This window comes from Tachypleus tridentatus, chromosome 4 (assembly GCF_004210375.1).
Source record: "Tachypleus tridentatus isolate NWPU-2018 chromosome 4, ASM421037v1, whole genome shotgun sequence".
Lineage (NCBI taxonomy): Eukaryota > Metazoa > Arthropoda > Merostomata > Xiphosura > Limulidae > Tachypleus > Tachypleus tridentatus.
The window spans coordinates 81,572,914-81,585,983 of NC_134828.1; positions in this window are offsets into that span (position 1 = coordinate 81,572,914).

Genomic DNA, 13,070 nt, shown 5'->3' on the forward strand with positions numbered 1-13,070 from the left:
AAAATAAACTAACTTGATCTCTGATAAGTTTCTCGGAAAACAATAAACAGTTTTTGAACAGAATATCAGAAACTTAAACTCAACACATTTTGAGATTTTCAATCATGAAAACGTGTTTGAAAACATGTGAACTTTTAGAAGACAGTGTTCAATAATAACATGAGTTTGTAGTGCTTTTAATGAAAAACAAAACTACGAACATTTATTTTCAACTAAAATTATTAAATAAGTTTAACAAACTCTGAAGTACAATCAAACGTTTTAAATAATTCAGCACAGAGTATTTAATTTTCCACGATTGCAATGCAGTTGTTGAGCAAAAATGTTGTGTGGTGTTCTTTTATTGCCTTTCGAGAATTTTAGAGCAAACACTTAAAAAATATATTTTACCTTTAGGTGTAAAAAATAAGCACAATTTGGGCATCAAAAGTTAGCAAAGCACTGGAATCCAGTAGGACAAATATAAGGGATAGAATTCACTTACGGCTTGAGTTCTGTAACAGACAAATTAAGAGTAATATGAAAAACAAAACATCTATAGTCTAAGTTATTTTATCACTAAAACAATAGTCGATAATTTGTTAATTGTACTTAAATTATTCTAAAAGGCTTTCTATAAAAGTATAGTTCCCACATGTCGCAATTTTTAGTCTTATTTTTATTTCCCATTCAGAAACAGTAAAATCAATAATTTGCCTCAGTTTCTCTGTATTTGAGAATATGAGTCTAATATGTACGGTTTGTCGTTATTCATCGCTCTGTTAAAGTGGCCCAGCATGACTAGGTGGTCAAGGCGCTCGACTCGTAATCCGAGGGTCGCGGGTTCGAATCCCGTTGCACCAAACATGCTCGCCCTTTCAGCGCAGCGGCGTTATAACGTGACGGTCAATTCCACCATTCGTTGATAAAATAGTAGCCCAAGAGTTGGCGGTGAGTGGTAACAACTAGCTGCCTTCCCTCTAGTCTTGCACTGCTAAATTAGGGACGGCTAGCGCAGATAGTCCTCGTGTAGCTTTGCGCAAAATTCAAAAACAAACAAAGAACCTTTTAAATTTTACTTAGAAAATTGACTGATAAAAGACAGCTGCGGGAAATGAAATTTGAAAACCTTTCCTCCAGCGGGAAGAAATCGCGAAAAAGCAACACTTTCCTTTCGAGTTGGTTCAAGACAACGTAGGCACGTCATTTCATTTTATTTATTACCATCTGGAGTACCCGTTCCCTGAACGAAAGTTATGTAAATTCATGGTTAATGAAAAGTTATCTTAGGTAAAGGTGCTTCTCTTACATATAGTTAGAAAATATGCCCGTAGAAACTGCAAAACACAAGATGTGAAATTACACGTTTTTTTTGCATCTCCGCATGATTCCAACAAATCTTCATGCCAAATTTGGTAAATATCCGTCAATAGAAAGCAAAGTAGTGGTGAAAAGTGCAAAACACCCTTAAAAACCGCAAAACACAAAATGAAAACTGATAATTTATATGTATCTCCCCAAGAATTCAGTGAACCTCTCTATCAAATGTGGTGAAGGTCCATTCATAGGTGATGATGTAGTGATAAAAAAAAACGCCCGTAATAACTGCAAAATGCAAAACTGAAAATTTGTATGGACCTAATGGACCTCAATACCAATTTTAGTAAAGGTACATTCACACCCTGCACAGTGGTTGCATCGACAGACAACAGATAGTACTGGTATATATAAATGGGATTTTATTTTGCTTTTAACAAATTTTGCTTGCCTATGGTTTTAGAATGCGGTGCAATACACAACAGTGTATATAGGAAATGGTATAAAAGATGTTGTAAATTAACCTGTTTCAGAGCTGTTTCTTTTCATTCAGTTGAGAAAAAATGTCCCAATTTTCCACTTCTCTCACACCACAGTTTATATCGTTTATATCGTATTTATATCGTATTAGTGCTTCTTGAAATATATATATATATGGGGGAAGGATATATATTCTAACAGTATGAACTTCAAAACTCAAAGTAGAAAGTTCGGGTCTTTAACATGTTTACTACTTTAATAACTAGATACCAAATTACTATTGTTTAAAAATCTAAATAAGCTAATATACGATGTATGTTGGTAATTTAGTGTTTTATTTCCTTCGAACAACGTTTTTGGCTCATTTTTACTTTGTGTAAAAATAAAGTCATTTTACACGTCTTTCTCTATTTATAACACTGTTCCAAACAGGGGTTGCAAACATTTATACCCTGTAATCATTTTGGTAATTACCCAATTTTATAGTTCAATCATGTATCAACGGGCTTTGTTGTTATTAAACACATAACACAAAAATGTGTTATGCTTGCTGTGGCCGGCAATCACAGGTATCGATAGTCGAGCTTTATCACTATAAGCCCTAAGACCTCTACTGAACCAGTAGGTGACCCTCTAGCTTTTAAAACCTATCCTGATAAGTAAGTAACCTTTAGATTATTTTATTACATTAACTGTAATTTCAAATGTTAGTAACGAACGGTTTCAGAAATTAAAAAAAAAAAAGAGTGAGAGTAACCTCCGACCCTCTTGTTTAACTTTAGGAAATTATTAGTACACAGAATTTGTGTAAAGAGAAAAAAATTGTTTTCTGCTTATGAAAGTCTGATAATTTACCTTTTTTTAAATGTTTCTTGTTAAAACTCTTATACACGTTTCTAAAAATTCAATATTCCTGCAACAACTATTTCGATGGAATTTCTTACATTGACATTCGCTTCTGAGACATGTTTTAATCAATTTCAACTTTAAAAGATTTTTTTTCCAATACAAACAAGGATATATTTTTTAAATAAAGTACAATATTCCAAAAATGTCAAATATGGAGAAATTGTAACTTGTTCATTGAGTTTGTATTTTCATCTGCTGTAACGTCACATTGACACGTGATTTATCTTCCAGTTTTATTAAAGTACAATCCTCAACAACGTGAAAAAAATGCTTCGAATCCTCATTCTTTAATAATCATTGATTCATCCTGTGATTCGTACTAGTGTGATATGTATGACATGAGTCTACCTGCTTTCATTTTAAAAAATAGGAATAAAAACTCACTTAGACCGTTTCTGTGTAGTTTCTCATAAACAATTGGTCCAGAAAACCATTGGAGATAACTTGTTATAGTTGTCTTTAAATATTTGTTCTCTATAGCATAATATATTCTGTGTAAAAAAACTCAACGATTGCAGCGTCCTCTGTTGGCTGAGAGGACAATTTCTTTATGTAACAAACAACGCTATCACATAACATAGAAATCAAAATTTCTTGTATTAGTACGTATCCTTAGAAGTACTACTTGGTTAGCATATTACTATCCTGCTCGATTCAACAGAAACCTGCCCTGAGAGAAAGAAGGTTTTCGATTCAAATAACGATCTAGTAGTGGTAATTGTCCATCTTTATGTAAGTATACAGACTGTTTTTGTTTCGGTTTATGTTATAATAAAGATTGTTTTACACCCAACACCGCAAGTCTGTTTATTTCTCATTACTTTGAAACTCAAGTTTTATAACATTTCCTGTTTGATCCTGCTGATATAAAGCGGGCCGATTTAATACTTGTCAGAAATTAATTTCCTGAGAATACCGAACTAGCAATGCACTTCATTCGTCTGTAAAGATACTCTAATAGTTCTAGGAAGATCTTTTGGGCGAATTTTTTTTGCGACACTTCTGAAGTAATTTTTCCTCACTTGCAAAAAAAAAAGTTGCCATATGCCATTAACGCTGATACTAACAATATTAGTTCTCTTAGTTGAGTTCTGCATTTGGTGGCTAAGAAAACGTACGTGTACAAGCACATCATAACAAACTAGTAAAAAAATATTAAAAAATCTATATAGGTTTAGCTCAAGCTTCAGAATATGATTGAAATTTCCTATTACAACAGTGATGCTGCCAATACACATTTTATTTAGGGCAAGTGGGTTTAGGCGTTCGACTCGTAATCCGAGGGTCTCGGGTTCGAATCCCCGTCGCAACAAAAATGCTCGTTCTTTCAGCCGTGGTGGCGTTATAATGTGACGGTTAATCTAACTATTCGTTGATGAAACAGTAACCCAAGAGTTGGCGGTGGGTGGTGATTACTAGCTGCCTTTCCTCTAGTCTTATACTGCTAAATTAGGGACGTATAGCGCAGATAGTCCTCGTGTACCTTTGCGCGAAATTCATTTTATTTTATTTAGTGTTACACCACTTTTCATAATTTCAATTTTACTCAACCATTTAGTGTCAGAAAGAACCTCAAAGAGTTTTGAAAGTGATATTCACAAAGGATTGAAAACATCATTTAGGTGTTAGTTCATACTGCAAAAGCATCACATATTATTTTAATAAACTGAAAAAAAAAGTTTTAATCAGTTGTGAGAATTTGCAGTATCACATAAGAGAAAATTTATAGACCGACAGCAGCAAAGAACGAAAAACATACTTTGTTTAACAGCAAAAACTTATATTTCACATCATTTTTCTTTCTTTTGGCTTCTCATATTTAGATCATTATCATGCCCCTGGCTCTAACAGTCTTCTAACAGTATTCTGTTTCGCAAGCTGTTCAATAAGGATAGAGCATAATCTGTGATCATTTCAACATTAATGAAGAGAAAAATATTCTTCAATATTTATTCCAATTTATTCACAGTTTTCAAAACTATCAGCTTAATGACTAACTTCCAATGTACAGTCTAATATTGTACAATAGTGCTCCATACCTGGCCAAGCATGACCAGATGTCTAGGAAGCTTGACTCGTAATCTGAAGGTTTCGGGTTCGAATCCCCTTCACACCAAACACGCCCGCTCTTTCAAACATGGGGTATTACAATTTGATGGTCAATCCCATTATTCGTTGGTAACAGAATAGCCCAAGAGTTCCCCCTAGTCTTACACTGTTAAACTAGGAACGGTTAGCACAAATAGCCCTCATGTAGCTTTGCGCGAAGTTCAAAAACAAACAAAAGTTAATACATTTAACACTGGGACTGATACATGTAGATGCTTCTTTAGAAGCATATGTATTATTTCACTCTGAACTTCAGGGCTCAGTAAAGACAAATTATTTCTTCGTTTATGGACGTTAAATTGGAACGATTTATTACATTGTCCGTCTCTGCTGTTAATTTCACTTCAGTTTAAAAATATGTCCATTTCTGAATAATTTAACTTACCAACAGCTCCATTAAAGCTCGATTTCTTTTACCAAATGCATAACTAATTTAGTTATCCTATTAGATACGACTGTTGGTGCTGTAGCTAAATATTACTTGAGGTTAAAACTGATAATCTGCTATAAAGTTTCTTTTAAACTGGGATTCTAATTGTTTTCATTTTACAGGACATTCCATATATAAAATGCGTTTCACCGGAATTTTAGTTTTGGTATATATTTGAATATATTGGTAATCAGTTTTGTTTTCTTGCCACCAAATGGTTTACAATAAAAAAAAAACAGAATATTTTAAATAATGCACCAGCCATAAAGATGTCACTTTTTCCAATGTTTTCTTCTTAATATTTCCAAAAAGAATTTATTTCTTTGTTACACCAGATGGAGACTGTTCAAACAGCAATAAAACTAACTGAAAGTGAAGCTATGAGAAGCCTGCAATCTGTTAGGGTAAACAGTTGTAACTGTTTTTTACAGTCAACAGTTATTGTAGAAAACAGTATTTTTTATTTCATATTTTTAATCTCTTCTGCAGACGATTTCGCTACGGTTAGTGTTATGGTGATAAAAATAAGAGATAAAATATAAACCTTTACGGAAAAAGATTTGTTATTTATTTCAAATGTTATGGAAGTTATGTAAATGAAATGTGAAAACTGTAGAATAAAAAACGCATCTTATTCATAGGATAAAATTACCTCTCACACAGACTAACTCCGCAAATACTTCGTAAATGAAAAGATAAATCTTTAATAACAGTACTTTATTAAATCTTGTAATTTTTGTGTACAATGTACTTATAATGTTTTCTAAAATCTTACTAAATTTAGATGATACACTTAATACATTTAGAGATACAGTATTGATAATTTACAAGATCAAGTAAATTTACAAAGTTACAAGATCAGTCAAATTGGTAAATCCAATTAAATTTCCACAGCCACATGTTTGGTTACATATATTGTATGACCAAAACATCAAGTTTCAATATCTTTTATAACGTCTTCATTAATTATTTCTTCAAAATGTAGAAAAATCGTTTCCAATTACTTAGATTTATTTTACTCTGTGCTGATCTTTACTTTCTTTCGGGTATTTCAACCCCCCCCCCCAAAAAAAAAAAAGAAAACTGGAGGAGGGGTGAGGTTTGGGCACTGACATCGCCTGAAATAAATCTTCCATAATTTAGTATTTAAAAAAAATTAATCTTCATTTACAACAATAAGCCCAAACATACCAGTGTACAGTCTATAAATTTTGAAGACATTCCGAAGATATTTAGTTCTATATTGCAAAGTATGATATTACATATGCAAGAACAAAATATCATCCATTCACAAGTGGAAGAGCTACCTATATCATTGGTTTTCCCAAGTGACTATAGGGAGAATTTAACATGCATTAATTTTTTAACTTAAACGCGGTAATATTACATGAGAAGGCAGGTGCAAGAGTCAAAACTAAGCCCCCACTAACATTGTAAGTGGGAGAGTCATCTCGACACTAGCACATGAAACCAGGTCAGCATTACACACGGCATATTTCCTAGATGTAGAAGTCTAAAGCCCTCGAAAATCTTCAAAAATAAATGAATATGAGGAAATGTGGTACTTGAGGTACCACAATTTCAACTCATTGTAAGATGTGGATTCTACTGATGTATTTAGAATAAAAAATGATACTGATTTTGGGCATCCACTGATTGTTTTCACTCTGATTTTCGCAGCACCAGATTCGTCTTTTCCAGTTCTTCAGTTACTTTTTAAATACCTATTAATTTCATAATAATTCCTTAACTTACTTATTAACCCCCAGACTTATAACACTGAAAATCAGTTTTCTTTGCCCGCAGTGAGCAGAGAATGGTATAATTCTACGCTGAACAGAAACAAACAAACAGTTATTAATTAATTTTATATTTATTTTATCCCCTCCCCTCAGTGACACAGAGATATGTTTGCGGACTTATACACTAAAAACCGGATTTCAATACCCGTGGTGGGCAAAGCACAGATAGCCCATTGCGTAGCTTTGTGCTTAATTCTAAACAAACAAACATTCCCCTCCCCAGAGAAGAACACAGATAGCCCAGTCTTTAGATTTCTGCTTAACTTTGAACAAACAAATAATTATTTCATTCCTCTTTTCTAAGTTATTTCTTGGTTTGGTTTCTTCTCTGAGTTAGTCATCTTTTGGAATTATTTGTCCTTATTGCGTTCTGAATTATTAGGTCCTGCAGTTTAGGGTTTTCTCGATCTGCTGGATCTTGCAGCCACGGATATATAAGGGACCTGAAAACGGCCTTGTTGTTTAGAATTTAAATAATTACTTCTGTCTTTTAATTAACGTTTTATAGTGTTGTTAATCATTTTTTATCTTCACAACATTAAATGTCGCTTTTTTGACTGAAACTTTACTAAATCATGACAATCTCAGCTCTGCGCATTTAAACTTTAAAATTGAAGTTAATGCATTTAGATAGACCAAGTTGTCAGCGTTATTTTCGAAATTTTACATACGCATGTGCCGCAAAGAAGATGTAATTCAAGTAGTCCGTTCTTTATGAAAGATCCCCCGGTGGCTCAGCGATATGTCTACGCACTTACAATGCTAAAAATCGGGTTTCGCTACGCGTGGTGGGCAGTGCACAAATAGCCTATTGTGTAGCTTTGCGCTTAATTCAACAACAACTTTGTCAAAGGTTTAACAAATATTTATGTTAATATTTTTTTTAGTTTTGTAAATAAATTATAAAGTTTTACTTTTTCAATAGAAATTAATAAACATACTTCACTAATATTATGACAAAAGTGTTTTATCTTGCTTTAAGCTTCAATGGGCCTATTCATGGTATTTTTCTAGTTGTTGTACTGTTGCAAAACCAATTCTGAACATGAGCTCAAAACTTAGAACATTAATTTCGAAGAAACTATATGGAATGGAACTATGCTAAATGACGCTCACCTAGAACCACTTGCGCCATAAAAGGCCAAACCCACCAATCCACTCACCCAGAACCACCCGTTATCAACAAATATAATATTGTTCTTAATCTTAGTAACTAACTTTACTGTTCGAAGTATGTCTCTCATCCCACTTTTTAGCCTTATGACGCATAAAGTGACGTAATTTTTAGTGACTTTTAAATAGATGCATATTGTTGTAACGTTATTATTTGTTGGCGAATTCGTTCAAATTATCTGGTAAGGCAGGACTATAGATATGGGTAAAAAGAAGAGTTGTCCCTACTTTTCTCTGTAGGATATAGTATACACACAATGTTCACAATAATTAAGTCAAACTATTGTTTTGTTTATTATTTAATTTCGCGCAAGGCTACTCGAGGGCTATCTGTGCTAGCCGTCCCTAATTTTGCAGTGTAAGACTAGAGGGAAGGCAGCTAGTCATCACCACCAACCGCCAACTCTTGGGCTACTCTTTTACCAACGAATAGTTGGATTGACCGTCACTTATAACGCCCCCCACGGCTGAAAGGGCGAGCATGTTTGGTGCGACGGGGATGCGAACACGCGATCCTCAGATGACGAATCGAACGCCTTAACCCACCTGGTCATGTCAGGTCTAAGTCAAACTATTTTTTGTTGCAACTCCCTCTCATGTTACATGCTGAACGTTCAGTCCATGAAACAATTCTCGTTTAACGTTTCTACAAGCTTGAACACTTGTGCATTGTTATAAAATAACTTGAGATCTACGATCAAAGCAATGTTCAAATCTCTCTAATAATACTGGGACTAAAGTAAGATCAACTTACTTGTATAACGTAACTGAATAACCGTGATAGTAAACACAGATCCAAGTACTTGATGAAAACACACTGATTGATTCAACTGTTATCAACTCTTGATGTTTCTCTCTTTCACTGCAGGTTTACTTTACCAACTGACTGACTCACACGTACTAATAATTTAATTCTTGCTCTAACTGTTCCAAATACCATCTCATTCTTAACATGAGGTAACCAGATTTCTAAACCCAGAAACCACGACAGCAAACTCCTTGCTTCTACTTTCAAAATGATTATTACAAGTTTAGAATAACTTACCGTTTGTTTAACGTACTCTAAATTTATTGAACTGTTCCACAATATGTCCAAATATATTAACACTAGCATTTTTTGAAATATATTCAACCACTGTTCTTTGGTAATAGACACAAAACAAGTGGCAAAAATAGTTAAATTTTACATTCAAGAAATCTTTAAATATTCACTTCATCCAAGTCATCTTAAAATAGGCTACTTTATACCCGGATTTATTTAACAATCCATAGCATTTTCAAACATGCTACTTTTAGTATTTATCATAAAACTAGGCATAAGGGCATCACATGAAGTTCATAAAACTCAATGGCAGACAATGGCAGGACCCGGTAATAAGGGAGAGTTTCAAGATGATCGCTTGGAAGGGTAACTATACAAAAACCTTTCTCTAGAGCATATAGTGCAGTGTTTTAAGATGTTTAAATATAGGTTTTGGGGGTCAAGGAATGCACTTATCTTATAAAACCTCCCACTAGCATAGCTGTGTTCTGCGTTATTACAATGCTAAAAACGGTATTTTAATATCCGTGGTGGGCAGAATTCAGATAGCCCATTGGATAGCTTCGTGCTTGATTTCAAATATACATAAACAAAGTTATGATGCAAAAAATTAAATTAATCCTTAGCTTTCTGAAAAATTCAAGATGGTCACCATCACATGCAATAAAGTATTTACGTAGACACTAAAAACAGTGTGTTACGTCCTCTAAAACACGAGTTATAGTTATTTACTCCTCACAGAAGTCATCTTGAATTTCTCCCTTATTTTGGGTTTCCAAAAAATATCTAAACTGAATGTTTAAGAACCTCTCATGGTACCTTTATGAAGTATAAAGAGTAACTCCCCAACCATAAAAATGTTCACAGAACTCCTCTTAGTTAATGGACAAGTTCAACTTAAAGCCGTTCAAACCCATTTGGGTGATGCATAGGTTCTCTCGAGACCCATAAAAGTTCATAGTAAAAACTGGAAAGCAAACAATAGTTCTCGTGTGTGTATGTGTGTTTGGTTAGTAGATCCAGCTTCTTCTTCATTTCTATTCTGGTTTATATGTTTTATACTAAATTAGACATTCTACTTTTTATTTATTTTAAATATTCAGTTCAAGTTTATATAAATATTTTTCTTTTTTACTGCAGGACCATTTTTATGAGACTAAGTAAGAAACTGGAAGAGCTGGCAATCTCAAGAAGATCAGACCAAATGCATTGTGAACATGGTTTTCTTTCATTTCTACTCAGATAGCAAAACGTGGTAAGCCTTCTGGTAAAAGATGGCGAACAGATGTTAATGAGGAACCAAACAATTCAAGCAATAGTGCTTTGCTTTACACTTTCTGCTATCATAGGTCATCTGAAAATTTCTCACAATTAAAAATGTCACTATGTTAGCAGTAAGGTTGTGAAGTATCAACCCCTTCCTCTTTCCAAACGAAGAATTTGCACTGCTTTTTAGACATGACTGATGTGGTAATTAAAGTACAAGATTCTGAGATGCTAATATGTATATCTGTGACTGTTAGAAGTAATACCTAATACATGAGAGAAAATAACTTCTGATTTCTTCTGATTCTGTTGCTTCCTCTAGTTAAAACATTTTTCAATGGAGAGAAATTTGGAGCACATTTAACCACCGTATCAAAATATGAGAAATAATAAAAGGATAGCAATGTAAGTTAAGAAAGTAATTTGAGAAATAGATGAATTTTATCAATCCATTACTATGTGTGTTTATAACGTTTTTTCTTTACATTTACATTTCATATTAGGCAAAAAGGTCAGGGTGTAGATGAGTATATTTCTGATGTTAAAGACCAAACCAGACATTCTGAGTTCCTTGATGCTATCTCTCTATTATATGATTCAACAAGTGCTGTTTAGAGAACTTGTACAAGAAAAAATGAAATTACTTCATTGCAAAACAGCGTAAAATAACTGCATAAAACACTGGCCAAGGAGAGACGACAGAAAAGAAACCTTTTAGACAGAAAGAACTAAAGTGAGCCTTCAGCAACGTTTTATTTATGTGGCAGCAGGTTATAAGTTGCTCCTCTTTTAGAATAAACCACTGCTATCAACGAGATCACTGAAAAGGAAGCTTGATGTCATTTCCATGAAAACAGTTATTATTAAAGATATATTCAACTTTTTTACAGTTGAAAGAAAGATCAACGCTGATAAATAAATGTTGTTTAACTCTTGAATAGATAAAATTGAGCAGTTCTACAATATGTGAAAAACTTTAGCTTTCCACGAGCAGATGTCACCTTGTCAGATTTAAAGGTTAAATAACGCACACCTTTATGGTTATGCTATGAGAGGGGACAACACTGTGGAAACAGACAGTGGTATACCACTTTACTGTAAACTCTGTTGATAGAACATCTCTCAAGTCATCTATCCTTAAAATCATAAAGTGAGAGCAGAGGACTGGGCTCTGTGTCAACTCTATCACATCTGACATGGAGAGTGCAAATCATGCTCTTTGGCAAAGCTTCGAGATGACTTATTCAAATTACAGTAGGATTGTTAATGAGATACCACATCCCTTCGTAAATGGGAAACATCTACACTGCATTGTTGATGTGCTTCATACTACGGAAAACTTAAAACAGTCCTTGTGAATAGAAACGCGATTACTTTAAGCAATCAAGTTATTAAGAAGTTTATATTTCCATCCGTTAGATTAACCCTCGATCATTTTAAGGCTTGAATAGATTTTCAAGAAGCCATAAAATTGAATCTTGATCCCAAGCTCATCAAGACTGTTATCAATCCTTGAAATGTTAACAAAATGAGAGTGTTGAGTGGGCTGAAATTCTTTCGGCAATTTGTAAGTTTTGGACTGCACTTTCTGTTGGACTGTAAAGGATACAACCAGCACATCTCATGACTGCATAGTTCATCGAATTTGTGAACATGTGCTTTGATTTAATGTCAAGCAGACATCCTATCAGGGTTCTGAGCAAATTTAATGAAGAAGCGTATGAGAAATAATGTTATTTCACATCTCGAATCAGTTATTCGTGCATATTCAAACATATCAATCGAAAATAAAGGATACTGGAAGCCTGTCCAGACAGATGTTATTCTATCCACATCTTCAGTTGTAGACATACAAGCTGAGCTTTAGGCAGGGAATGATATGTACATCTTGACTACAAGATTCAAACAATATTTTTTAAATAATTTTTCTTTTTGAATGAAAAATCCAGCTTCATAATTTTGCCAGGTTTTGACGATCATTACCTCTGCTCAGTTTCTCAAGTGTTCATCAAAAGGTAATTATTTGGGAAGGGGACCAGAGTTCCTTAACATGAGATCTTGATCAGCCAACAGTGGCTTTCCAAGACGAACTACCCACGATGATCCAGTCAATTCAGCCATCGAGTCAATTCTTTATCTACATGAGTACCTCATATCTTATTTTTATTAATTTTTTAGCTACTTTCATATTTAAAATATCTTTTTCATGGCTGAAATATAAAATAATTATAGTTTGTACATCAGTGATTAGCTGTTCATTTAAGCAATACTATAATCACCTAATAGTCTGTTTCTGTCTTATGTTTAAAACTTTGCTAGAATATTAATTATGTTTTATGCAACCGTTTTTATTTATACCATTTTAATTAATTACTATTGGAAGATTTGTTTGTCGTTTGAATTTCGCGCAAAGCTGCACGAGGGCTACCTGCGCTAACCGTCCCTAATTTAGCAGTGTAAGACAAGAGTGAAGGCAGCTAGTCATCATCACTCACCGTTATCTCTTGGGCTACTCTTTTACCAACGAATATTGGTATTTACCGTCAAATTATGACGCCCCCAC